Below are 27898 nucleotides of genomic sequence, written 5' to 3'. Positions count from 1 at the left end.
GAGAACCAGCTAGCGCGTGGTCACCGCGCTCCGCGAAGCGCCGGCGCCAAGAAGCGGCGAGAATCGGAGACAGCCGGCACATGCGCACTGCCCTGTCGTCTGCTAGGGCGCTCCATCATGCCGCTCAGCTTGCAACAGCTGGGGAATTTCGCACTTGAAGGCTGCTGAGAGACACGGCGGAGGTTCTGACAGGCATGCCAATAAATACATGAGGCACCAACAGTTGACTACGTGGTTATGGGGGATTTGCCAGTTTCTACAAACGGAGATTGTGCGACGAGCCCCGTAGAAGATGACGAGTGGTGACGGTTGCGCATTCCTTTGTGCGTGCTAGCGGTGCCCAGCCGCTTGTGTTGCGAATGCCGCAAATACATTTTTCTACGGCATCCTCGCCTTGTAACAATATCATTCAGCGTAAAGGAAACCTTGGGCCTACTTGAAGGAAAATTGTAGTTTATAAGCGAGTGTACCGGCGTCCTTTCAATTAAGAACTTGAGTTGGAATGAATCAACGGTAGCAAAAAAAGAAATAAAAGAAAAACGAGAACGAAAAAATGAAGTTAACTTAGCAAACCATCATTGCATTCATCGATGTAGAAGTGAGAGGCAGGCGAGGGCTGAAGGGGGAAAGAGGAGAGGGAGTTAGGAGGCAGGAGCGGCAGAAGGCTATCGCTTTCCGACGACATTTGCAGCAAAGCAAGCAAATGCGCGGCGAATTGCTTTTCTCTCGCTTAACTGGTGAGACAATTTCGCTCCGATATAATGGTCATGGTACGAAATGAACTGAACAACAAGGACGCGTAAGTATGACTCTTAAAGGAAGTACAAACCAAACAACAAAACAACGAGTACTGCTCACTTTTTCTATAAAGTGTGCCAAAATTGTGTGCGTACTCCGTCAGTGTTTGCTTGAGACATCGTAGCCGTGCATTATAGTGGTGATACTTTCCGTTTGCCGACGATCCTCGAGGTTTTGGCACTTCTTATATGGACAAGTAAAACGTCATAGTCGTCAATTCCGGTGAGAAGTTAAAGTTGTGCCGAGTTTCGAAATAAGCTACGCGTCGAAAATGCGCACGTCGCCTATTCCTAAATTTTAACGCATCTAACAACGGTGTTAATAATTACCTTGTCCCGAAATTTCCGGGCGCTCCTCAAGTTCGTAATCAACAAATGAAACCGTTATTAAAAGGTGTCCACGGGGCACGAGCATTACGAGACGGACTTTTTTTTTTTTTGTTTTAGTGAGAGAGGTTGGCTTCAATTTTTGTTTGTATGCGCCTAAGCGGGCTATGAGTAAGCTACGAAAGTAGCTTTTTTCTCCGTTCAAATTAGGTCGTTGGGAGGCACCTCAAAACAACTTGAGCATAAATGAACACCATCGAAGCAGCTACCTCACGAACAAACGACGCTTAGGAAGCAATAAAACAGCCCCATGAAAAGTCCTAGGACACCTAAGACGAACAACACGAAGATTGTGCACACGGAACTGAGAGTCCTGAATAGAAACACACGTGGGCTCAGGAAGCCGGCGCGTGGGTTGGTCTTAAAGTGAAGACATCCTTCAGGCGTGGAGCCTACTTCTTCGCGGCAGGCGCGTGGCGCTGTAATCTTAGGTATTTTTAGAATTGTCTTGAATTCCAGTTGCTTCCTGTACGTAAGTACTCGTCAAGAAGATCCACCAAATTTAGAAGCTCACATTTTAGTATAAGCATTGAGTGGCGTTTTGAACTTTCGAAAGCTATATTTCAGCTTAACTGGAGCCCTCGCGGAAAACTTTTCCATATAAACGGGATAAAATACGTGGAACCGGTTAAAATCGCCATTAAGCTTACGTAAAGTCGTTTACCACTTATTTGTGCGAAAATGGGAAACGAAGGGCAGAAAAAATTCACCCCGTGTGGGATATCCACGGGGGAGGTATTATCAGCACTTGCTACCATCCCTGGGGGTATATTGCAGTTGGAATAAATAAACCAAAAATTGAACGGGAAGACGGCCTTCTCGGTAGCTGAATTGGTTAAGCAGCGCAGGTGCGATTCGAACGTTTTGGGCTCCAATCCCACCAAAGAAGGGGGGGGGGGGGGGGGGGAGGGGCATGTTTTTGTCGAATTTATCTCTTTCCTAACATTTACAAATTCCTATTTTCACAAGAATGAGTAAAGAATTACCTATTTACACAGATACGTATATCTGCATCAAAATATAAATAAAGGAGAGTAATTTAAATTTTGATGCGCTGTGTTTTTTTCTGTATGCTCGCCGTTTCAACCCTCTCCTTACTCTGCCTCCTTCCACGCTCGAGTGGCCACGGAGGAAGTATTCATTTGGTGTCGCTTTCTCGACCTCCCCTACCCTATAACCCCTAAGCTGTATTTTCTGTCTCTCCTTTAACACAACCCACCATACGCTGTGAGCCTGCCAACACACCCTGTCTCTTACTCCTATTCCCAACCTTTCTTCAGCGCAGTTGGAGGGCCGGCTAACCAGCTCTGACAACGCTTACCACGCGCTTAGGACCGCCGTGCCGGGACACAAATGAATAACCTGGGATGAGCCAACCCATCCCACTAAGGAACGTCTTGACCACCGCTGTTTAATCCATTAAACTTTTATTCTCTCTCTCTCTCTCTCTCTCTCTCTCTCTCTCTCTCTCTCTCTCTCTCTCTCTCTCTCTCTCTCTCTCTCTCTCTCTCTCTCTCTCTCTCTCTCTCTCTCTCTCTCTCTCTCTCTCTCTCTCTCTCTCTCTCTCTCTCTCTCTCTCTCTCTCTCTCTCTCTCTCTCTCTCTCTCTCTCGCTCGCGCGCGCGCGCGCGCGCTCTTGCACGCGTGAATAAGAGGAGGTGCCGGAAATTGAATGTGAATCTGAATCTTATGGTTGATAAAATTTTATACGCAACCAAGTTAGATTATTACTTCGGATTAGATGTACTCATAAAGTGTAGGAAGGGTGGGCCCCAATATTGAAGAACCCTACTGTTTTTGTTGGACAAATTACAAGGTTGGTTGTTTCCTTTAATTCCCACTTGAGAAGTCAATTTCCGTGAAATCGCGGATTGTGAAGGGCATACGCTACAATTTTTCATTGGGGTATTTTTTTTTTTTTCGTTTTCCCCTTGGCGTAGAGTTAACTACTATGCAAACAAGCTGTGCGGAAAAGTAGGATGGCGAAGGCACGCACACTGAAATAACGGCGTCCGTTCCGGGGAACAGCGGGTGCCTAGTGCAGGCCTTACGGAGCAACAAAAACAAGTGCAGACAAGTGCACCCAAGTGCTCCCAAAGGGAAGGTAGAGATGAAGTGAAGGTGGTAGGCCTAAAACGTTTTCCTTGCTCGGCGAGTACCAGAACATAGAAGCCTATTTGCAGTCTCTATTTCCGGAAATGGTGTTTACTAGGAATCAGGTCGCATTGCCGTAGTAATAACATTTCTAAGGCCCCTAACACCCCGCGTCCAGTTATGTCTGCGCCCGAGTAACTTGCGCGTAAATGCGGCATTCGGCTCCCATGCATTTGAATGCATTCTTCTGTCGTGTGCATGGATACCGTACTCATTTGTGGTGCTTTTCCCATTGTGTTGTTGCTACGTGTTTGCGGTGAATGCAGAATTGGCGCGTGTTCTGTCGCAGCACAGTTCTGTTTTCGTTGGGTTATTTAGTATGTTAGCAATCGTGTTAGTTTCTGAGTACGTGTACAAGGATGCCCGAACCTCCTTTTAATTCGCTCGTTTAGTGTAACTTTTTAAAGGATTCCAATTATTTCTATAACCTGAAATGAGAACGTTTGGTGTAGCTCAAGACTTTACGGGGTCCCATGTACGTATTTTAAAAGTGCACTTGCCGCGCACTTGCTGCGAGAAACATATCTGTTAAGTCAGAATGCCGTGCACAGGACTTTTTTTTTAATGTTACACTGATTCACACTGACAAAGTTAAAGTGCTGTACCCCCACAGACTATATCCCTAAAGCTTTCACAATGTAAGTATCGTGAATGCAGAGTGTTGTCTTTAGGGACTGTGTTATTAGGAACCCCATTTTATTTCCTTCGTAACACTGCTTCAATGCTAGAAGTTGGGTGGAGGCTTTTCTCGCTAGAGCTTGGAATATTTGATCAGCAACATTCAGTCTTGAGGAAAGAAACGCCATTAGCCCGCACTACTGTGGTCGGAGGCTGTCCGATGATCACTAACCTCGGTAGAAAAAATCAATGAATGAATGAATGAATTTTATTGGACAAAGAGTCAACCTCCGCGGTGCCTCAGTGGCTAAGGCGTTGCGCTGCTGAGCACAAGGACGCGGGTTCGATTCCCGGCCGTGGTGGCCGCTTTTCTGATTGAGGCGAAAAGCAAAAACGCCCGTGTGTACGAGATTTAGGCGCACGTTAAAGATCCCCAGGTCGTCAAAATTAATCCGGAGCCCTCCACTACGGCGCACCTCACCGCCTGCGCTGCGTCGGCACGTTAAACCCTACAATCAATCAAATATTAGAGTATGGGCAGAGTCCGAGCTAGCTGTTTCATAAATCAATTGGAGAATCGGTTGCAAGAGCACCTCAAATCGAGGTGAAAACTTCCTTGGCCTTGACTGATGCCTGGTATGGCCAATATTGTACAGTATTGTTTCCGATTTCGTGCCCAACCCCTTCCGTCCGTAGGCCCGTGTACACACTGCCAAATTTTTTTTTAATATCACGTGACCGACCACCGATCGGCATGTGAGCGCCTTATCAGGGTATCCCCTTGAAAAGTGGGCGAGAGTGGGCTCACGCGCAAAAAGCCCTCTCTTTTGTTAGCATTGTCTGCTACGCTGTTTTCTTGAGAGCGCTACACCCCTTGCCACGGTATTGGCATGACTTTGTTTACGAGAAACCAGGGTTATCTGAAGCACATACGCATCTCCAATGCGCGTTCGAAATAATTTCGTATATCTTACCTTGTACGGACATCTGGAATGTTTACGCTGCTTTGCTACACTTGGTAGCTGGTGGAGCGGCCTCGGCGTATAAGAACATGGGTGTGTTGCTCTAAGCAGAATAGCGCAGCAGACGACACTCGTACATGAGAAAGTAGTATACGCGTGGACGCCCTCTCGCCTATTTCTCCGCTGGACACCGTGATAAGGCCCTGATATGCCGATCTGTCGTCGGTACCGCAACATCATTAAAAATTTGGAAGGGTGTGCATCCATAAAATGTGTTCTGTGTTTACATAATAGGTAAAGCTCGGGAAGATTTTGCAGCTGCATTTGTTGTGATTTACTTTTTACTCGAAACTTGAAAAAAAAAAAAAAAAAAGCCCAGACAGCGCGCAAAGCTACGCGCTCACACAAAAGAGCTGCGGTCGGTATTGTCGCCAGGGCTGAAAAGGGGAGCACCCCGACCACCACTTCAAGCGGCTGCCTACAACTTATGGAGGCCCACGGCCGAGAGCAGTGCCATGGCCTAATCCGCACTTAACGCCATACGATAGATTTCCACCTCGAGTTTTTGCACCTCAGTGAGCCCTCTTCGCCGCTTTTTGCGATGCAGCTCCAGGACGTGCGGAGGCTACGGCCGGGCCCAAATGCATACGCGGCTGAACAACGACGACCTATGAATCCTTTATGACGGCGGCGCTCCGCTGCACCGCCGGCGGACTTCGTAAAGAGCGCTTCCCGGCACGGCACCCAGACGGGGGGAGGCCGAAGAGCACGCGACAAGGTCCCTGTTCATCCCCCCCGTGTCGCGGGCTCCGCCGGCCGACTCCGCGCGCCCTTTTTTTTTTTTTTTTTTTTTTTACGCCACTTTTCACGCCTCCGCCCCAGCCTGCAGCGACTCCGGTCGTTTACATGTGCGCGTGAGCAGAGGTTTCCTCGTGGTCGTAGAGCGGCTCATCGTCACATCAGCGACCCGGCGTACATTTTTTAGGGCTTCCTACATCACGCCTCCTGCACCGAGCTCGCGCGACCGTAGGGTCACGCACGACTTGGCAACGAAATAGCCGACCAGTCCATCGTCCCCCTATGCACGAGCACTCCGGGCGACGACGACGCGAGATAACCTCGTGCCAGAGCCTTACGTTTGTCGAGAAGTAGGCGTCATGTCGTTGCGTGTGCGCCGTTCCTGGCGGTGAGGGGAGGCGTTCCGATTGTTAAACAAACTCGCCACACCGCCGCTTCAACACAGGGTTCTTCGAACTGGACCTGTGGTATACTGCGCCCTCACGGAGTGCACGCGTGCGCCTGTCGCCCGATAGGAATCTCTCGCGCTCGACCCACCAGATAGTAGCGCGTGGGAGCGAAGGAGAGAGAAAGAGCGAGCAGAGGATGGAGATGAAGCCGACGGAGCAATCCTATTTCGCAAAGCAATCGCGGAGGATTGCCCGCTCCTCTCGCAGCGAGTCGCCGCTGCCTCTTGTTGTGCGGCGCAGTGCCCACTTGGTTCCTCGCCGCGGAGGCTGGAGAGGATCTCGGGACTAAAGCGCGCCCTCGCACGTGCTGCCCGCCTCGTCGAGTGCTCCGCGATTATCTCCAAAGCTTCTCCTGAATAAACAAAAGTTGTTTTCGCTCACAGTGTGCTCTCGTTGTTCATATCCGAAAGGGAGAGCAGGGATGAGAGGGGAAAGAGAGTGTGCGTACGTGTGCGCGGGGGCTTTGTACCGGAGGAGCCTGTCCTTATCCCGGGATAAAAACGAGGCGAGAATTACAAGTTTCTTTGCTCCGAGTCGGGCCGCGCGCGCGTCTCGAGTGAACCGAACAGTGGGCGCGTTTTGTTTCGCTGAAACTGATAAAGAAATATTAAGAGTGGTGTCTATGGGTATAACTGAGCTTTGTGGAGCGCCGCTAATATAAATACAGGAAAAGAAAATTGGAGCGAGGAGGTAAAGAGAAAATATGGGAAGATAGATGGGAGGCGAACAATACGAATGAAAGGTAAACATAACTGCCTGCACGCTCGCCATGATGCCTTGTTGTGTAGTTTGTCTGCGGATCGCGATAATTCGCAGCGTCTAGACTCGAGGAAAGATCCCCTGGGTTGGAGGTAGAAAGGAAAAATAAAAAGGTCTTTTCAAACCATCGTCGCCAGATTGGAAAGACTCTTGTACACCTCGTGAAAATTTCACCAGATTTCACCAGCACTAAAATACGCCGGCTATAACGTAATTCCTGCTCCTGTATCGATTTCTGCGCATGCAGTTAGCGAAAATGTAGCCTTGAGGATGTTTTTGTTGATTATAGCAGACCATCCCATCACAGAGAGGTGACTTGATTACCTCTACAATTAAAAAACGCAGGTGGTGAGGGGACCAGCCCTGTCATTAAATTAGCAAAATAGGTTTAAGAGAAGTGAAATAAAATTACTTATTCATATCTGTTGCAATCTAGGTTTATAGAGCAATTCCTCTGTTGTATTGGGCATGCTCGCACAGACAGTCGCTGCGCTTTTCGCCTATGTTTAAATTCTAACGAGATCTCGTGCAACGTATCTTACTTTCAAATCAGTAAGTGTGCGAGCATTTATTGCTATTGGACAACTATTGGACAACCAACATGCCATTAAAGGCTTTTGTGGCTGTCACAAATTAGTGAGGAATTTATTAGAGAGGGAGTGCTAGGGTGTGTCCTGCATAAAATATTGCCAAGAATGTTACTTGCTGGGGTTTGTTTGAAATACAGAACATCACATTGTGGTTTTTCTTACTTTCAAGCAGTGGTGGAACCCAAAATACTTATCCAGAACACTAGAACCCGCACGCAGTCCATAGGTTCTCTTGGTGTTAAGGAGCGGAAAAAGCTTACATTCATGAGAAAGGAAACCATAGTATATAACAGTCACACAATATTTTCGCCACTTTTCACCAGATATTGTCTGGTGTAGCTGTATCGGAACCTAAACGCCAGGAACCCAAAAACTGCGCCAGATATCCAAAATCTGGTGCCGTATTTCATCATCTGGCAACGCTGTTTCAAACGGGTGAACAAAAATTTCCAGTATGTGCTAGGAATAGACTACCGACAAGTATTAAAAGAAACACTAGAAGATTTTAGTTTTCCGGAATACTGTTTCTCACGGAAATAAGGGCATGTTTTCACAGATGTGTGTAGTGCCTGAACCAATCTTGGTCCCCGGTGTTTAGCAACTTCCACCACTTGTCGGTGTAGAGGTTTGCTCACCGCAAAAAAGGAACGTCGCCCTGGTATACCCTTCACTTGGCACCATACAAACGAACCTGAATGTAATAGCTAACCGGTTGCTTCACAGAAACCAAACAGCAATAAGCTTTACAAGAATACAAATACTCCTGCAAATGCTAAGGTTAACAAAAAGGCGGTACTTTTAAGAGCAGAAGGAACAACACCGGTAAGCAGGAGCGAAAAATGGAAAGTAATTGTATGTTTATCACGACGAAGCAGACACGCTCCTCGTGAAGCCAAGCGCAATACACGCCAGTTTTAAATCCAAAACTTGTATCACCACCTGTGTTAAAACGCTGGGACAGGCACCTAGGAGCACGCTGCAAAGTAGGGATGTATGTAATGTTTAAATTTTGCATTTCACTTTTACCTCTATATAGCGCATGCAGTATTCTATCCACCAATTTCCTTTACAGTACAGGTCGTAAGGGAGGTAAGCGCATGTGCTTACGGGATTATCAGAAACTTGAGCGTTCATGTTGATGATATCGCGCCGGGTAAGCAATGTGCCCAGAAAACAGCAGCGCTTTTTGAAGCCAGATAGGTTGGGCTGTAGGATAGACAGGATACGACAGGGTTTAGCATTTGTGGTATTAAAGGAACTCGCGTGGCGAAAATAACAAAACGCGAACACAAAACTGATTATTAGTTTTATTTAACAGAACCTAAAGCACCTTCAGTCGTGGTTTAAAGAAAAGCCCAAGAAAGAAACAAACATATCAAGCGGCTTTGGCCCCCATTCTCTTTACGGAGCAAAAAAAAAATACAATAAAGATAAGCTACCCCTCTGTTGAAACTGCAACGATGGTGTAACGCCAAGCTTTCCCTAATCCAATCCAACACCCAAGAAACCAACACAGAAACGAGCGGACCCACATCATACCACGTTACCATACACACACCCTTTATTGTCGGGACGGTTTACTGCACTGCGATTGTGCTCTCTGGTGCTTTACTGATACGGGCATTCCACGGATTTGATTGATTGTAGGGTTTAACGCGCCGACGCAACGCAGGCGATGAGGCGCGCCGTAGTGGAGGGCTCCGGAGCAATTTTGGCCACCTGGGGATCTTTAACGTGCGACGAAATCTCGAACTCACTGGCGTTTTTTGCTTTTCGCCTCAATCAGAAAAGCGGCCGCCGCGGCCGGGGATCGAGCCCGCGACCTCGTGCTCAGCAGCGCAACGCCTTAGCCACTGAGCCACCGCGGCGGGTCATTCCATGGCTTTATTAGCGTTCAACCGTCGTCGTCGTTATACGGAGGGGTGCCTTTTCTGTCTAATTGTGCACGTCCATGCACCCCTCTTCAAATCCATACGCGTGTATTTGTCTGTGTGACTAAAGTTATGTTGCTTTCTTCTTTAAAACACCTGCAATCACGCCCATGTAGCTCTGTATCTGTATTTGTAAATAAGGTTACTGCAACTAAAAAAAGAAAAAAACTGCTTCGGATGTGCCGAAATGGCGCAATAGGATAGACGTCGGCTTCAAACACAAGTCTCCCGGCCAGGTTCGATTCCGACAATGGGAAGCGATTTAATTTTTAGTCACTTCAGACCCGATCATCATCATCGTCAGGAAACGCCTGCGGGCGTTTTGAGTGGACTACGTACCAAATCAGTGGGAGGCTAAAAGCTTCGCTTTAGAAGAAGCGTAGCAATGGGAGCGGAACCCAGTACATTTAGTACTGGTCTTGCAGGGTGCCCTTTGGTATTACGCTCTTATTTATGTATGCTATCGGAGCAGCCTTTAAGGTGAAAATAAAATAAGAAACTCTCTGCCATAGAACAGATCCCGCGGCCTTGGTTACCTCCCCCTTTTCAGGAGACAGAATTCTGGAAAGGAGAGGGGCTGCAAGAGAGGAAGTGTCGGTGAAGTGAAGAAGTGCAGCAAGACGAATAATGGAACGCGGAAGAAGAAGAGGATGCTGCTAAGGAATCGCAATCGCCAGTGCCTCTCGGCACGACTTCGCTGTAATTAGGAACAGCGAAGGAATAGTTCTCGCTAACGAGGATGACACCGAGAAAAGAGGACCGAAACAAGTTTCTGTCCTTCCTCTCTTTCTCTTCACGTAACAAAGAAGTCTCGAGCATCCGTTTTCAACTGGCAAGAAGGTACTTCCGACACTGCGTGCATTACTGCCACGTGCATGCGTTACGAGTGTACGGCTAACTGTGCGGGGCAGTTTCACGAAGGCAAAGCAGCGACGTTGCCGATGGGTATACACTGCGTTGCCGTGCCTACTGTAACATGTTCTCCAAAACAACTTGGTGTCTAGTAAAAAAAAAAAAAGAAAGAACACAAGGGCCGGTGAGAAGAGCAGACAGATGGGGGGCGAGAGAGGAAAAAGGTTGACGTCGTGCGGCGCCGAGAGATGCGAGCGGAAGGCGGAATATGCCTGGCTGCAAGGTCCTTCGTCCTCCGCCGCTAATGAACTGTAATGAGTCGATGCGGTCATTAGGGGTCCTTGTGAATGTCGCGGTGTTTTCCCAACACGCAGGAATCCGCGCTACTGGGAGAACGGCTCACAATTCGCACGGCCAACCTTTTCCTTTTGTTTCTGTTTATCGGACGGCGGCCTGGTAGAACGAGCAGGGTGAAGTCGTCGCGCTTATGGGTTCGGCGCGTTCTCGTCAATGGGAAAGTTTTTATCGCTCTTCCTTCGACATTCCTCTTTGTTGTTCCCGCTTTGCTGTACTTCACCATGCATATCTTTTTTTTTTTTTCGCAAGAAGAGACGACTCTTGGTAACGTGCACGCCTCGTCTTGTTTGGCTCCTCATTTGTCGTGCTTTACCTAACGACCCTGCGACACGGCAACGCTTGACGAAAAAAGCAAAGAAGAGGGAGGGAGAGAGAGAAGGAAACAGGTTCGGCGTGCGGATTAGCGCAAGCAGTAATTTAGAAATCGTGTGGCTCCCTGCTTTATCATTGTTATCGTTAAATGACTCTCGACGCACTCGTAGCTGTTGGGAAGACACGAGGAAGCGTTGGGAGGAGGGCAAAAGAGTTTGCTTCCGCTTTTTCTTCATTTCTACTCTTCCCTTTTTTTTTTGCGATCGAAGCGTGACCATCATGCAAAATGCACGGCTCCAGCAGATGTGTTCGAGATTTTTCGCTACACGACAGCGGTCGTTGGTTTCCGCCCTAATGACCGAATTCTAGGCGTCTCGTCGGTATTTTTAACCTTCTTTTGTTGTAGCGTCTGCTGGTTCGGCCTAATTTAGTTCCTCTCGAACTAAGACAACAACTACTTTAAGCAGCACAGAACGAGAGTACGTTGTGCGCTAGAAAAAAAAAAGAAAATGAGGTCAAAAGTGGCTGCACGTTCCATGAACAAAGCGGCTCAAACAAAGCAGCTACCACAAACAGTCGGTATACCACTCGGCAACGCTAATTACACACAAGCGAGACACAAGGCACACTGATCATAAAAATCTTAACCTGCCAATAGTACATAATTTATGTGGTCAGCGCCTCTTGTCTTTCATAAGAGCAAAAATATGGAATAACATACCAAACTCTATCAAAGCAATACCAAATATGTTGCCGTCCCCAAAACGTTACTTCAGAAGTCAAGTACAATAAACCAGAACCATTAATTTGAATGTAAGGATCAGTAATGAGAAAACATAGTAAACAGTGTAGCTTGCTGCCAATTATTTGCACTTGCGTGCGACGATCAACCATTTTTGCCCAGGATTGTATTTTTTAAAATTTTTCTGTAATGAATCTAGAACTAGCCATACAGGCTGTGGATCCAGGTGCCTCATCAACATGTTTTTGTGATGTTTTTCAATGAAATAAACTACTTTGTCCCGTGTTCTGTTCTGTGTTCCTTCCATGTCCGCAGTAAAGTACGCTTTTGAGAGGGCATTGTGGTTAACTGAACAACTATTTTGCAACGGCATGTACACTTTCGCATCACAAGCCTGCACATTGGTTGCCAAAGACGTGGATGCAAAAGGCCATGTAATAGATTCATAACTCTCGTCGGCAACGCGAAACAGGGAATCGATACGCAATTGGTGTTCGAGTTTTTCCTGCTGCAACTAGCCACCGGGCAATCGAAGACGCGGCATTGCGCAGTTAGCGCTACCGACCCAGACCACCAATCAAAACGACGCTGGGATATTTCAGCGATTATAGTGACCTCACCGAGCAGGGCGGCCAGTCCAAAAGGTGTGCAGGTGTGTACATATTTCGCGGCCTTTATTTTCACCCTTGGTGGATTGCAATAACAATCGATATTTTTCATGCATAGGCGACGAGAATGTTTTGCCTACAGGCTGCTATCGTGCCGCAGAGTGAGAGCGGGCATTCAACCCGAGGGCGTAGACGGCCAGCCTGCACACAGGAGGGGGGAGGGTGGCGTGCATGCAACGTTTCGCGCCAAACGCGAGTCTTTTCCTTTTTTCAACCTTCCATCTCTCTCTCACTCTATTCTTCACCAACAAAAACTCGTCAAAGGCAAAACCAAAGACGCAAACCGACAAGGAGTAGAAAACAACAAAGATGAGCCAAAAACGGTAGGTGCACCGCGGAAGCGGCAAGAAACAATTGGAAAAACGTGACGCGGCCGAAATTAGACTTGCAAATGGCGCTCCCCGAGCGGTTTTTGAAGCCCCGTAGGTAAAACAGCCAATCACGCAAGGCGCGGGCCCCGCGCGCGCTACTGGGGGGCGCGAACTCGGCGGCGTGCGCGTCCCTCTCCTCCGGCCATCCGTCACAGCGGCGGTCGACAAGTTTCGGCCTCCGCGGCTGTGTGACGCGGACGACGGCGGCACGCGACGCAGCGTTGACGGGGCCCCGCTCGCGCTGCGCCGACGCGCACGCACATTGATGTCCGCAGTGGACGGTCCACCCAGCCCGCCGGCACGCCTGACAGATGTGTGCCTTCCCCAGCGGCCCGCGTTGCCGATGAAGACACGCAATATAAATCATACCCCTTTTGGGTGGCGTCGCACAAAAGTCGAGCGGCTCGGTTGCGTCATCCGGATTGAATCTGTCGCGTCCGTCAAAGAAGAAAAAAACTACGATTACGCAGTGACGTCGTCTTGGGAAAGCGACCTCCGCTGCGCGGACGATGGCTTTGACGTCGAAAAGTGTTTCCCAAGAGAAACGGCATTTTTCTCCGCCAAGTCGTGCCGCTACTCTCATACACGCGCACAGGACGGCAAAGTTGGGACTCGCGGCACAATGTAACATGAAGGGGTACGGTTTTGCTAGTTGACCGCTCTATGCTGCTACAAAAGTGTCCGCATCAGCCGCGAAGGCCACAAGCCTTGTCAGACCGCATACGCGACAGGCATGATGACATTTGGGCAGTCGAGGCTGCTGCTACAAGTGAAGTGATGTACAGGGGACCGATAAGGGCAAAACAAAAGCGACACTACGCCCGGAGCGCTATACCAAAGTGACGCGAGTGCAAATGGGTATGGTTTCGAAACCGCTTTACAAAATTCTGACGCAGTCAGACGTAGCTCGTCGACATTGATACATTAGGAACCGAAGAAGACGCAAGAACGACAGCGCTATCTCTTGGAACAGCATACATATACTAAAGCTCTCAAGAACTTCGTTTAGGTTAGTCTGAAACTGTTCTCTGCAGAATTCCATTCCACATGAAAACTTAGCCGGCAGGACCCCCCCCCCGTTCTATGTCAATGAAGTTCTTTCATGACAGGTGCAATAAGAAACTAGCAAATTTTTCTCTCCAGCGAATGAGGCAAAAAGGGAGACTCGATTTATTAGGGCTGCGCGCCGGTTAAAAAATTCAATCCGATTAATCGGCTGGCTTTAATCGGTTAATTGATCGATTGAGTTTTAGTAAGAAATTTAGTTTAGTAAGAAAAATGACCAACAATGGTAATTTAGCAATATTCGTAATATTTTCATAATAAAAATAAAATCTATAAGCTTATTTGCCTGTTCGCAGAAGAAAGGAACGAAGGAAGGAGGTAGATTTGTAAGGCACGAAAGTTAACCTGGCTACAGCCAAGTTTTCTGTCTTGCCCGTGGGAAAGGGAACATAGAGAAAAAAGGGAAAGGAAAGAAGGAAGAAAAGTTGGAGCAGACAGGTATGCCCAGCGCTGAAGCACTAAACGTTCAAGTTCAGTGATTGTCACTGGAGTCTTTCAATTTCAGTCTGGTATCTAAGTTCGCCGCCCGCAGGAAGCGTAAGAGTTGCTTAGTCGCCTTCTGAGCTGATGACAGGAGAGGCCAGTGACAGAATCTTCTCCGAAAATAGCCGCCTAGAGTCCAGGTTGTTTAGTGCTGACTACAGTTTCTTTCTTTCAGGCGAGTAACGTGGACACTTGCATAAAGCCTGTCCACCGACATTCCAAGTGAGGCAAGCAGGTCATCATCGTGACGCTGCTGGGGGCAAGACGCTTATGACCGCGTCCGTAAGTCACACTTATCTAAAATCAGGAACATCGGCACTTAAAGTAATGGCGGGGTTGTCTTATTAATCGTGGTTTACTTGCAAGACAATTAGTTTTTACAACGGCCGAATGGGGCGGGCGGCCGCTTGCTGATTTTCGTACCACGTAAATTTGTATTAGAGGGACCCTGCAACACTTTTTTCAACTTTTTCTAAAATCCTAAATGCTTGCAGGACGTAGTCACCCAACACACCCAGTACTTCGATTAGGGGGTCGCAAAGTACCTCAGCCAAAAATTACTGCTCTATGCCTATAAGATAACTTGGAAACTCGCTCAAAATTTTTTTTTCTTTTTCCGGTCTTGGCGTTCTTAGATGGTCCGAAGTATGCCACTGAGGCCATGTAGCGGCTGTTGGCCGGTTTTCCTTCAGTTGCAGCAATTCATCCCATAGTAACTTTAAAAACAAAGCTACAAAAACAAAGCAGAAACGGAAGGCGTATCTGCTGGGACGAGCAAGTCACGCAGTGCCGCTCCGTCCTGGCAATAACTATAGCTTTCGCAGAGCTTCCAGATGCGAAGGAAATAGTGAAAACGTTTATCGAAAGTGTTGCAGGGTCCTTTTAAGAGTAATCATTTTGTTGTCTGTCTTTGCTATAAGCTTTCGGCTTTAATCACTAACATCTCTAAGCATTCTTGCATCTTTTTTTGTTATTTGTACATAAATAAATGTTAGGAGGGTTATTTGAACATAAATATGATCCTCGACACTCTTGTGCACAATTTCAATATGCCCCTTTTGTTTTAGTTTGCTCACATGACTTCAGCCGATTAACCGGTTGAAAAAATTAATCACGACTAAAGGATTAATGGATTAATCGGCAGGTTAATCGATCAACCTCCCACTTCTAAAAACAATATTGCATCACGTAGCCAAATAGGCGAGGGTGATTTCGTGGCATTCGGAGAAGGCGCAAAGCACCGGGTAACGTGCAAGTTGCTCGGGTGCAGCGTGGGCGAAGAGGAGTCAGAGTTTCAAAATAAACGTGTACGATTAGTGAATACCCTCAACCCAAGCGTGAAACCTGCATGCTTGATAGCGGGCGTGCGCGAAACATCTCCGCACTGATGGAAATGGTTCCCAACGGTTTACGCGCCCGCAAAGGCACACACACAAAGAAACGAGCAAGCCAACAAGCAAAGAAATAAACGCGAAAGGAGCCATCCACTTGTCATTCCAACCCGGTGGCTGCCATCTGTAACTCTCCCGGCGCCACAAACGTGTTCTTTCGCTCTTCCCGGATATTTCGGTCCTCACCGTCCACGTACGAGACTCCCGGGGCACGGCCGCGCAGCCGCCGAAACTCTAACATGTTGGGAAGCGTGGCATACCTTCGTGGTCATGATTCGCGATTAGGCTTATGAAACATTCCTGCTTCCCCCCTCTCGTCCTCCGTGTCGAGTGCAGCGCCTACGCGTTCGCCGCGGAAACGTGCAGCAAGGTAGCACGTAACCGGGTGCAGTGCGAAATGCGCGTTTACGGAAAAAAGCGCGCTGGGAAATAACGAAACAAACAAACAAAAAAGACTAACGAAGCGAGGAAACGTGCGGAAGAAGGCAAATACGAGAGAAGCCAAAAAGGCGCCCTTGTTTTGTTTTTTTGTTTTTCCGCTCCAAGTTCTTGAAGTCGTAAATCATCCAGGTGGTGCCAGGAGCACGCGTTGCGGAATTGCGGTTCTCCCCTCTTGTCTCGTGTCATCCCCCTTCCCCCCTTGCATTTTATTCCTCTGTTTTTCGCCTAAAAGATCCCTTCCCCCTCCCACGCCTCCCGCGTGCGCAAAATGTATGCGGTGAAGCGCGAAACCGCAGAGGTACCTACACTGCTCCAGATTAGGTAGACATTAAACGGAGCGAAACGCGCGAGTTTCGCAGTGCGCTGCGTCGAGCCTGGCGACGACGTCAGTATGTCCGCACGCCTGGAATTGCTTTTGTTCTTTTCTTTTAACGATTTGTTTGTTCTCTCTTTCTTTGCGGAAGGCAGCTCACTCTGGGAACGCGTACGCCACGCGTAGGGCACATCGCTCGGCGTTCCTCTTCCGAGAACTGCAATCGCGCGCGCCTGCCGACGACAGCAGATCAGAATCCACCCCTTGCCCTTGAACGAGACGGAGTGCCCTATCGCGGGAATCTCGAGATACTTCCGAAACTTGTGTGCGCAGGAGCAAAATAGGTAGAACGAAACAAAGCCACTTCTTTTGCAGCAAATAAAACGGAACCCCGCAAGAACCATAAACAAACTACTCTCCCGCGTCTTGACTTCACAACTACCGAAGAGTATACTCGAATGAAAGGAACTTCGGAGAAAAAAAAAGGTAGCATTGTATGTGTTTTTAATATATTCGACGCCACTTTTTTTTTTGGCTTCACTTGGCGTCAACTTACGAAGGCTCCAGTTTGCCCCTTATTTGTTCTCTAACCCATTTCACGAAGCATGACTCTTCTATGTTTAATTTTGCCCCATTGTTTTTGGTTGTTCCTTTAGTGTATTTGATTATCCGAAGTCTGCTGCCTACCGGCGGCGGAAGTGGGGAGGGTTGAGCTTTATTTCTGTCGGACAAAGTTATTTCGGTAGCCGACGAGAAGACCCGGTCTGGTTCCCGTCGGCCAGCGCCTGCTATATTTACAAACCAGCAATACTTCACAGCGTTCGTCACGCCACAGCTGAATTTATGTCCTGGCTGTAGGAAAAGTCCGCGTCAGAGCTAGCCGGGAAAGTGCTGGTCATGGCCGCGTATCGCGATTCAGAACTGGTGATGAAGCTCATTGGTCTTGTTCTGAACAAAAGCAATAAAACATTTGATTAGGTATAATTCTTTTCTTTTAATTCCGAGGCGCAAGGAAGTCTGTAGCAGGCTACAAACGACCGAGTTGACTGATTCGTAAGCTCCTTAACATGACCCTTTTTTTTTTTTTTTAGAATTAGAATGAGGTTGGCCTTTTTCACCTTCAACTCCCCCCTTTTAGATGTTCGTTTAATCTTGCCATAGGCAGATTGTCACTAGCTTCGCTTCTGTCAATCGATTTTGACAAACTTCCTCAATCGATTGCTCGTTCGTTCTCGACGCTGTCATGTTCGGGTGTTTCTAAGAAAGTCCCTTCCTTTTCTTCTACAGTTCCCCAGTTCCTTTTGGAAGGGAGTACAGCCGCCCTTGCAGCTCAAGCAGCAGGAGCGCCCGGTGCGGTATCCGGAGGTTGTGGGTTCGGGCCCCGCGCGGACAGCATGCTTTTATACCCTCTTTTTATATCACATATTTTGAGTTTTCTATTCTCGCATAAAAATGGAGAAAACACTTTTCTGTGGCTTACTCGTCTTTCCTTACCATGTTCACTCAACGAGCTATCAAATTGCAGGTAAACGCACGCTCGCACAATCGAGGTGGCCCCACTTCTTGACAAGCTTATTAAGAGTGCGTTTTCGTCATCACAAAGGCTACTTGAACGCTGGCCGTTCGCTGCCTCCGCGGGCGTCTTCGGCCAGCAGCCAATCAACGTCTTCCCTGCTGCCTGCGGTCTCTCCCCCCGTCCGCTTTCTTCTTCCTTTGATCTCACGGACGGCGGGCCTCTCGGGGCAAAACAACGCGGCGATCCCCTACCAGCAGCCCGCGGCCGAGGCGATCTGGGTGGCGGTGGCCGCTCTCTTGACTTTCAAACACGCCGCTCCTTGGGAGTGCGCGCCGTGCCGGCCTTCTTCACGGCGATTTCATCATCTCTGCGCTTGCTCTTGCGCGCCTTCTATCCAGCGGGTCTCCTGTGCGCGCGTACGCCGGCGAGATAGCTTTGTCCGGTAAAACAAACCGCTCCGCTGCCGGGGCTTCGGCCTGCGGACGCCGTGGCCTCCTGCCGCCTGGTACACGCCCAACGCGGGCATCGCCACGCGCGCTTTTTTTGGTGTCTCTATCTCGGCGCGCGCATCTCGCCGGCACGGTCGAGACCTGCGGCCGGTGGAAGCTGACCTTTCTCCCTCTTGCGTCGGCCGCAGCGAGGCTGCAAGTCGTGGCTTCGTGCTCTCGCGGCCGCGCCATCGGTCTTCCTGTGCGGAGGGTCGGCTGGGTTGGCGGGGTTTCCTTTGCTGCGTCCAATTTCGTGCTCGCGTGCTTGTGCGGGAGTCGGCGTATGCACCCGCCACCTGTGCGGTACTGACCTCCCAGCGAGGATTTGCCTACATCGCTCGCAGGACCAGGTTCGTATGAGTAGTAGTAAGGGAAACGCGGAACGAAAGCAAAGTCAGGAAGTACGGATGGTTAACCCCGAACTCTGGATGAGTGGAAACGCAGAAGATACACAGCGTTATGCTTTTTTTTAAAGAAAAGTATGTGCAGGAAGACAAGCTGTAATGTCTTCGGGCGCTGGAATGCACTAATTTAACCGAACTATATGTTTAGATACCTTTTAATCTGAAGAGGTAACGACGCTTTGAAGTCACATTATGTGAATCGGCTCTCAACACGGTTGTATTTGATATGTGTTTTTCACAGCGTAGCTGTTGTACGTGTTGCTCGTGAGCGCGTGCCTCGTGTCGATCGCCGAGTCCCCGGCTCTCGCAGTAGCTTTAGGAAGAAAAAAAACTTCAGCGCTGTCGTCAAGCGCTGTGTGTGTCTGTGCGTGTGTGTGTATGTGTGTGTGAGAGAGAGAGAGAGAAACTTAGATGGAGATCAGCGATGTTAGCCGAGCCGTCGCGCTGGCTAACATCACTGGTCTATATTAAATAAAAATATGTGATTTGATCATTTGACGCACCCGATATTTTAAGTCACGTGCAGAAAGTTTTTCACAAAACTCTGTTATGCTTGGCATGAGGAACATGACGATATATATGATGTATATGAGTATGACGATGCAAAGCAACGACGGAACGTGTACAAATGCGTTGTGATGTGTACATAAGTGCGTGCGCGTTTAAAGAAATCCAGAGGCTTCGCTCTGGTTGAAGCCTCGCGCGACTTAGTGCATGCTTCGCCAGTTGAGCTGGTGGAAGTCTACAATGCTGAGGACGACCTTGTATCCACCACTCGTCACGCAGAAGACGACGACCTCTTCGATGCATATGGCGACGATTACTAGCATCGAAACTATGGTAATAAACAATGAAACTGCAACTTACCTATGTGTCCGGCAATTCTCCCCTAATACAGCTTCTCCATTCAAGTCTTGCGCGTGAGTTCAAGTCTCCCTGATTTTTTTTTGTTTTTGCTTGTTACATTAGACGGCTGTGCCCCTTCATGGTCTTAATTACCAGCTTAAACAGTTTGTGTTTGTCTCTAAAGGAAGGCTGCAATTTCGAGAACAAATGTACCACATTTACACTCTAAGCTGGGTAACCCTTAATAGAGGTATACATTTTCGAATTTTTGTAACCTATAATTTATAAGGTACAAATGTAACCTATATCTTCGTAACCTCTATATACGTATACACGTAAGGGTTATGCAGTTATGGGTTACTTTGCAGCTTTCAGCATGTATACCTTTATATAAGTTACATCTACCGCCGTCCAAGGCCACACAAATTGGAAGGTTCACGTGATGTTGCGCGCCAGGCGCGCTTTCGCCGGCGTCGCTGTGGCAACACCCCGAAGGCGCCTTTCCCGCGTGGTAAACAAACATTGCGTTAGTGGAAGATATGTGCGACCATGCTGTCCATTGCGCCGTCTAAACTTTTGCGTCGGGTGTCTTTTCTTCGTCCCTTGAATAAACTACCGGCCACACGGCTGGGGCTAAAAGAGAAGTTACTTTTAAAATTCCTAAAAGAGCAGTGTCAAAAAGCATGACAATGTTCTCTTAATATATATGCATTGCATTACCTGTTCGATAATCGTTACCCAGGTTGTCACCCAAAAATCTTCGTGAGTATTGGCAACGCTTAAGTCTTATAAACAGGCATAAGTAAATTTGATGTTTGCATCAGCTTTGTGCCGTTTAAGAAACCAGTATCAAACATGCATGATAGGTCTTTTGCTAAATTGAGCTTTAGTTAAGCAACATTAGGCGTTTAGTGAAACCAAGCTTGAGTGGAAACATGCACTTGATAGCATACTTCAAAAGGACGCCAAAGTTATAACATAGCCTTAAGCCAAAAATTCTTGTCTGACAACCTAGGCCATGATTATCAAAAGAGAATTGCAGTACATGCACACATATTTGCGCATTTAACAGGAGCACATTTCCAGAAGTTTGGCATCGGTAGTTTTGAACATTCACATTTATTATTATGAAACACCTGTGGGCTATTTATTAAAAAGCAAAGCTGCGAACCACCCCAACGTTATTATCGTTCCTTAATGAGTATTAGACGAATGCGGATTCCTGGGCGAATTGGTGTTTCCTATATTGCTTTAGACTTCCAGGTAAAATTCGGTTTATTCATATATCCTTATTAAACCTATTTAATAAATGTTGCGTGAACAGCTTCACAAAAATGGCCAAATATACAAATTCTTCACCTCAGTATTTGCACGGATGTATGCAAAGCATTCCGAATTGTTTGGATACTGCCATTGAACAATTTCAGACGAATTCGAGTTTGAGCTACATTTATAAGATGGTTCTCAGGGGTGCACTTTCCCAGTACAGCGTTGTTGTCATTGTTCCCCACAGAAAAAACGCCGAATGTGGGAAAGTAGAAAGAACATTTATTACAAATTCACTTTTTCATACAAAGCAGTGTTTGTGGCTATGTTCCCTACATTCTCCGTTTCACTCAGTCTAGTATTACACTTGGAATTCACTCGTCTTTACGAATCCATCTTTACACTTCCCTCTTAGGTTCCTCTTTACAGTTCCACCTGAGTTGTGATTCCCACGCCAAGTTATCGTTTTTCCTGCAGCACTAACAAGTTTCTAGGCCGATTGCAATCTGTCTTTTGGTCAACTTTAAATGGTATCTATAGTTTCCTGCATGAAAAAAGGCGCTTGGAAAAATTCAGAGATAAGCTTCGCAATTTACGTAGTACACAAGCAGGCACAAAATCAGGGCACGCTGAAGATTTCCCGCGATCATCTTGTTCCCTGCTGCCGCAGATGGAGGTATATATGTGAGGGGCCGTCACTTGGATTTCCCCACCTTGAAGATTCATCTACAGAAAATTTCAGAAAAAGAACGAAATCCAGTGCAACCATAAGCCCCTCACACCAAACCACAGGCATGTGAAGTACGAAAAATATATTGCACGGAAATGAAGACGGAGACCAGAGAATGAAATGAAAGGCCACACCAGAGGAGTGATTTACGGCCTTTCCTAATAATTTCACATCATTTCAGTAATCGTTACACAGAGTAATTTGGCCGCATTGTTCAGAACAACGCGAAGCCACTATAGTCATACCGGCCAACCTTCCCGAATTTTAATCGTGCCGTGTTCCAGTTGATCTCGCGAAATGTTTCTGCATGCTCACCCAGAACAGGCAGAAACTTTGGGCTACGAGATAAACTGACATACATTTGCAAAAGAGAAAACAAAAACGTTTCCGCGCCTTCATGTGGAATCACTAGTACACGCAACAGAACGAACGTCGCACTAAACCCAGGAAACGTGCTTTCACGATGCTGACGCCACCTGCGTCACATTTTACGCTGTACTTAAACATCCTCCTCCCCCTCCCCCCCCCCCTTGTACTGGCAGTTTCATTTTGAACAAGGATCCCACGTGGAAGCCGAAACGTTTTTCATTTAAGTAAAGTGTTCTTATCGGTGGTTTCTTCCTCGGCTATCAGTAAAAAGGAATCGCCAACTTACATTTTTTCTTCGTCCAGATGTGTTGTGGGAGAGGATACATCTAGAACTTGCACCGATCTTCAAGTGGCATTCCCAGGAGGTCTGTACCTGTAATGACTCGAAGGGTTATTTGGGTTAAAATGTAATAGGCTTTAGAACTGGGCAGTTGGTACACATTCATAATGAAAGAACACCTCAAACTTGACAAGACGAAGAAAAGAACACAGCACAAGCACTCACTAACAACTGGAGATTTCTTACAGAGCTATTTTAGAAAAAGAGTTCTTCTTGTTGGCTCTGCAAAACCACGCATCTTATAGAATAGCTGGAGTTGCTGAAAAACTACAAAGCTTCATGCTCAGGAAATCGTTATGTGAATTCATAACGTTCATGTATTAACGAACTGATAGAAAGAGTCACTAAACATGAGGCAAAATAAGATACGAAATATAACATCATAACACTTGAAGAAAGGCCTCGCATTTTTACAAGTAAATCATACTTTCGTCTGTGCAGGCCTGGGTGCCATCTTTACAAAGAATATTTGAATGAATGTGTTTTAGTTATTGCATTTTCATACCGTTGTTTCCGCTAAAATCAGACTTCATTTCAACTTGTGTCATACGCAGGGGAGTCCTGGTTGTCAGCTCAAGGAACACTGCCTGCAAGAAAAAACAGTAGTGCTGATAAGTCATAGCATAGGTAGCCAGATGCAACCACACTTTTTGAACAGCCAGGATCCGATGAGGGTGCAGAACCCATTTTTACACCTGCACCTGTATCTGTGTAATTCGTCACAATTTCTGTATCATCAAAAAACAACAATCAAGCAGCCTGCATGCTTGCTCATACATACCACCGTTCTGTAAAGTCGCTTTGCTGCACTACACTAGGATCACGCGAGACAATCATTTGCCCTGCAATACCACGCGAATAAATAAACGACTGATTTGTGGGAATGAGAATAATAAACCACTTAACATGGTGGAAATGGCCCGCTGTCTCAAAATGACTAACACCAAATTTACCCACTCAAGGAAAAGAATGAAAAAAATGAGGAGTGTTGTACATACGAAAACTTTTTATTGTGCCGTAAGGGAAACTTTCACAAAAAAGAGGCTTGTGCTGGACAAAAGGGAGTTTAGAAATTTCTGGCAGCATTTAGTGGACTACTTTCCTGCAGCACACACCTTGTGTTTATCCGGATATATTACTACAAGACCAATAAAATGGACACCATTCCGATTATATGCAGCGAGAAAAATGAACATTTCCCGACGACTGAAACAAAATGATAATACCCAGAGAATAGCGCGATAATATAAGACTTTAATGGGAAAAAATTCAATTATTCAAACAGAGCTACCTGACAATTACATGGGCCAATAACTCGTCAAATGCGCCCGATGCAGCGAACAGCGTAAACAAAACGCTCAACACATGACGAAGGCGCGCAAAAAGAGCAGAAAGCAGGTCACGGGCGCCGTTATCTGTGCTTTCCCGATCGTCCGCTCTAGTCTGACGCAACGAACGCAAGCCCGTGATTTCATTCAATTGCCGTCGCGGACAACAGAAAACGTCCAGCGAAGCAACCAGTCAGGTAACGAAAATTCCTCTCGAATGCTGCAATTTCAAATTGAAAAGCCCCAAGCGAAAAGATATATCCAATGAAAACACCGAAACCGTCACGGGAATATACTCACCGAGTTCGCTTTCACTGGCGCCGGGGCATTGGTACAACATGCGAACTTGATGCTGGTCGTAGAAGAACGGGCCGTGCAGCGCTGCCAGTCACAAATGGGCTCGCCGCAGCCTCCGCGACTCACGCCGACAAATAAGTCTTGTTACAGCAATCCTCGCTTCATCGTAGGGGCATCACAGCGGTTAAAAGGCTCGAGTGGCGCGAAAACGCGGCCACCGGGCCTGCCGGCGCCGCCATTTCTCCATATCCCGTCATGCAACGGAGAAATCAACGGCCGCCGGGAGAGAAGGCGCGACGAGCATCTCTTAGAGGTTACAGGGCGTTTTATAGGTTACAACGTAGAGGTTACATGTCAGATTTTGTTGATGTAACCTATAAATCATTATTGTAACCTATAAATCGCTTTTAACCTCACGCTTGTAACCCTTAGAACGGACTAGGATAAAGAAAACATCAAAATGAATCCATTGTAACCTTTATTTTATAGGTTACTTCCGTTTAGAAGTTACATTATGGGTTACCCGGATTAGAGTGTAGTTTATGGTTCAGAGAGCTGGGGGGCAAAATAAAATAAGATGCGCCCATTTCTTGGTAAACTTCAGGCTTCCCAGTTATATTTATGTTTTAAATACCACATTTTTGCGGACTATTTCGACCATTTTCGACGATTTCGTCTTTCTGTATAATAATAACTTACTGATACGTTTATAATGAGCCGACAACATCCGTGTTTTGTTTTTTTTTCCTCGCACCATGCGCTACAAGACAGAAAGCTTTCGAACCGGGGAAGATAAAAAACGGCTTCGAATTTCTCCCTCGATTGATCTAGTAAGACGAACTTTGGAAAAATACATTTAAATTTTGATTTTCATCGGGGAAACTTTCACTTCGCAGGAAACCCATTTTGGTTCAAGGGCCCGGACATGCAAGGAGTGTCAGTTTGTATCTGATATTTTTAGAAACCCGTATTACGCATTCGAAAGCAATCCGCGCGATATTACGCGCGAATTGTTTAAACTGTACTTTCGGCGTAAGACGAACTTAATGTCATGGCACAAGACGACATGCAGTCTTTTAAACGGCAAGATTAGAAAAAAACACTATTATGACATCCTTCTATGCGGGTTAAAAATGTCGCAGCCACGCCTGTCGTAATGCGCGGTACTCCTGACGATTACTACAAAATTGGGGCGGCGGGCTGAAGTTGCGACGAAGAGCAATAATTATGCATGGCAACGGGCACACTCAACGAAATTAAGATATGGCGAAAATGGGCGGACCGGTGCTATTCAGCTTGAATGGCGCAAGACGGCACGAAGTACGCTCACGCATAACTGGAGGGGCGACTTAACTTTGAACCCATGTTTTTTGTTCTGTCGTCGCTATAGCCGTTTTTGCGTACAAAACCACCTTGGCTCTCCGTCGCTACAGAACAATTACATCATCTTGGGTGAACTTTACGTTGTTACCTCTTTTTTTCGCTCTCATAACTCCGCATCTGTTGGACCGGCCCGGCCCAAAAGCGACCTGAACTTCCCAGTCAGTTCGCCAGACAAACGGCGTCTCCTCTTTTAAACAAAAGAAAAGGTCAAGGGATTCCCAGAACAATGCCTGCTAGAACCAACAAGGAAACGCGCAGTGGGCAGCCCGCTAACATCAAGAAGACGAGCATATGTACACGAAAAGAGCTCGCCTGGGAACAATGGGGAAACAATTCCGTGTTGCGGCTTGCCCACATTCTAAACTGTTAGAGGGATTTCCGCGGAAGAGACTGGGAGAATAAAAACGGAGGGAGAACAAAGTTGTTGCGAAAAAAAAAAAAAAGACAACTTGGAATCAGCGTGTACGCACGCACAAATTCCTGTGGCTGCTGCCAAAAAAACTTGCGTGCCTCGCAGCAGAATGCGATAGGCGTTCCGTTAAGCTTTGGCGCGCAAAGTCTTGGCGGGCCGCAGACTCGTCGACCCGTACAGTTCTCGATCTAGCCGCAGTTCTATGCAGTGTCGATGAAAATACCGCAGCCAGATTTGGCCAAAGAAAGGCTATGGAGGTCAGGTTAAGTTTATTTAGGAATGGTACACGTTCGCATTGAACGGAGACATTTCAGCTGAGGGCTCTTATCTAATTCCTCCGCAACTGGGAGAATGGCAAAACTCGATTTTCACTTTGCTTTGCAGAGGGAGTGCTCTCGGAATAAAATATTTTGGTAAGTTAGGTCTGCTTGCGTGTTTCCAAGGTTAAAGCCTGGCGCACGATCATGACGGTACCTTTCGTATACACGTCTACCCGTCGTCACAACAGCCACACTATTTTACCGTCCTCAGTTCACCTTAATCCACCTTAACTCGCATTAATCCACATTACTCACCCCAATACACTTAATCAGCCTTAATCCACCCAAATTCGCCTTGATTCACCCGAATCCACCGTAATTTCACTTTACTAATCATTACTATCAATCACTAATCAATAATTCATTAACTTGCCATTTCCTGTTTATTACACATTACTTTTCAATTACTATTACTTGTCATGACACATATTTGTGAGCTGAAATGCATCAAGCTAGCTCTGCTTCCCCCTCGGGGAACTAGAGTTAGCGCAGTGGCAACGCATTCGGCTTAGCCTTCGGTACCGGAGTTCAATTCCTAGTCTAACCAAACGTTTTCTTTATTTTCTTGTTACAGCGGGGTCAGTTTGGTACCATTCGTGTTGACGCCAGGACGACGATCACTTTAGCGTTTGGTGAGACGTATAAGGATTTCGCCTTAATGAAACATTAAATAAATCGCCGAGGCTCATCCAAATCCAAAGAGAAGGAAAAAGAGAACAGGAAGGTGCGTTCTGGCTATTGAATTAGCAGCATATGTTGACAATATTCGCCGATTAATTTCGAAGATGTATATGGGGGTACGGTTTCCGCACAAAAAAAAAAAAAAAAAAAAACGGCTATCCATGGGAACGTACGTAGCAGTACCGCTGAGAAGGCAATCTCTCCAGCGTTATCAGGTAATTCGCCGCAGAACAAAAGTTAGTCCTGGTCTCCGAACCCGGGAACACCGCCTGTTTGGAACAGTCGCTCTACCAAGTGAGCTAAGAAGAACGCGGTCTGTTAATGCTACGACACAAAATTATCGCCAATTCAAAGGGAGGGAGTGGTGCTAGGCAAATACTTCAGCGGAAGCGAAGCGTAAGGCGGGTACAGACACTGCTGATGATTGATTGATTGTAGGGTTTAGCGCGCCGACGCAAGGCGGGCGATGAGGCGCGCCGTAGTGGAGGGCTCCGGATTAATTTTGACCCCCTGGGGATCTTTAACGTGCGCCAAAAAGAAAAAAGGTGGCCACCTATTTTGCCAGCTAGGCCTTTCCGTTGACGAATCATTAAACGCGAGGACACCAAGGTACCGTGTCTCAAATTGGCCATGTACGCCGGGTACCTCGGTTGCAACGACGGCTTCGTTTTGCCCAAGGCGGGAGATTATATGAACCCTCTAACAAGCGAGTGGTATTTCATGGTACCTTTTACAAGTTCCGAATAAAGTTGTGTAATAAAATTTGCGTTTTCGCCCTCTGAGCATGCATGTGTAGCATCACGTGTATAGCGTAGACGTTACTCGTCTCTCTGTGTTTGTTATTAGGCGTAGGTTTTCTCTACGTATATCGCAAAGTGTGTGTAGAATTCCTCCCTTTGCAGGGTAGGTGAAATTAAGTTGCGTCACATGCTCTACGTCTTATCCCAGGCGCCTACGTAGTTTTATCACGTGTCTTCCTGTTGTCTATGCCAGTAGATTATTTTTTCTTCGCATATTCGTTCCTGTAACAAGCACCGTCGCACTACTGCCTCTGGCACCGTAAGGCATAGGAGACAATC

The 27898-nt window shown here is 47.1% G+C and overlaps 1 protein-coding gene and 1 long non-coding RNA gene across 3 annotated transcripts in view; both read right to left on the bottom strand.

The window, feature by feature from the left end:
* The window catches only part of LOC144178377 (uncharacterized), a 320469-nt gene that overhangs the window by 268877 nt on the left and 23694 nt on the right, over positions 1-27898 (bottom strand). The gene's annotated exons all lie outside the window — the stretch shown is intronic.
* On the bottom strand, positions 21234-24454 carry LOC144180283 (uncharacterized). Its single transcript, XR_013324362.1, has 4 exons — positions 24027-24454; positions 22904-22985; positions 22345-22431; positions 21234-21685 (listed from the first exon to the last, which is right to left on the bottom strand). It is a non-coding gene; the product is annotated as an uncharacterized LOC144180283 (long non-coding RNA).

This window comes from Haemaphysalis longicornis, unplaced genomic scaffold, assembly GCF_048455015.1.
Source record: "Haemaphysalis longicornis isolate Haplotype H1 unplaced genomic scaffold, Haemaphysalis longicornis Haplotype H1 scaffold_4, whole genome shotgun sequence".
NCBI classification, from domain to species: Eukaryota; Metazoa; Arthropoda; class Arachnida; order Ixodida; family Ixodidae; genus Haemaphysalis; species Haemaphysalis longicornis.
Note: the sequence above shows the minus strand (reverse complement) of the source record. Positions and strands in the feature narration are given on the sequence as shown.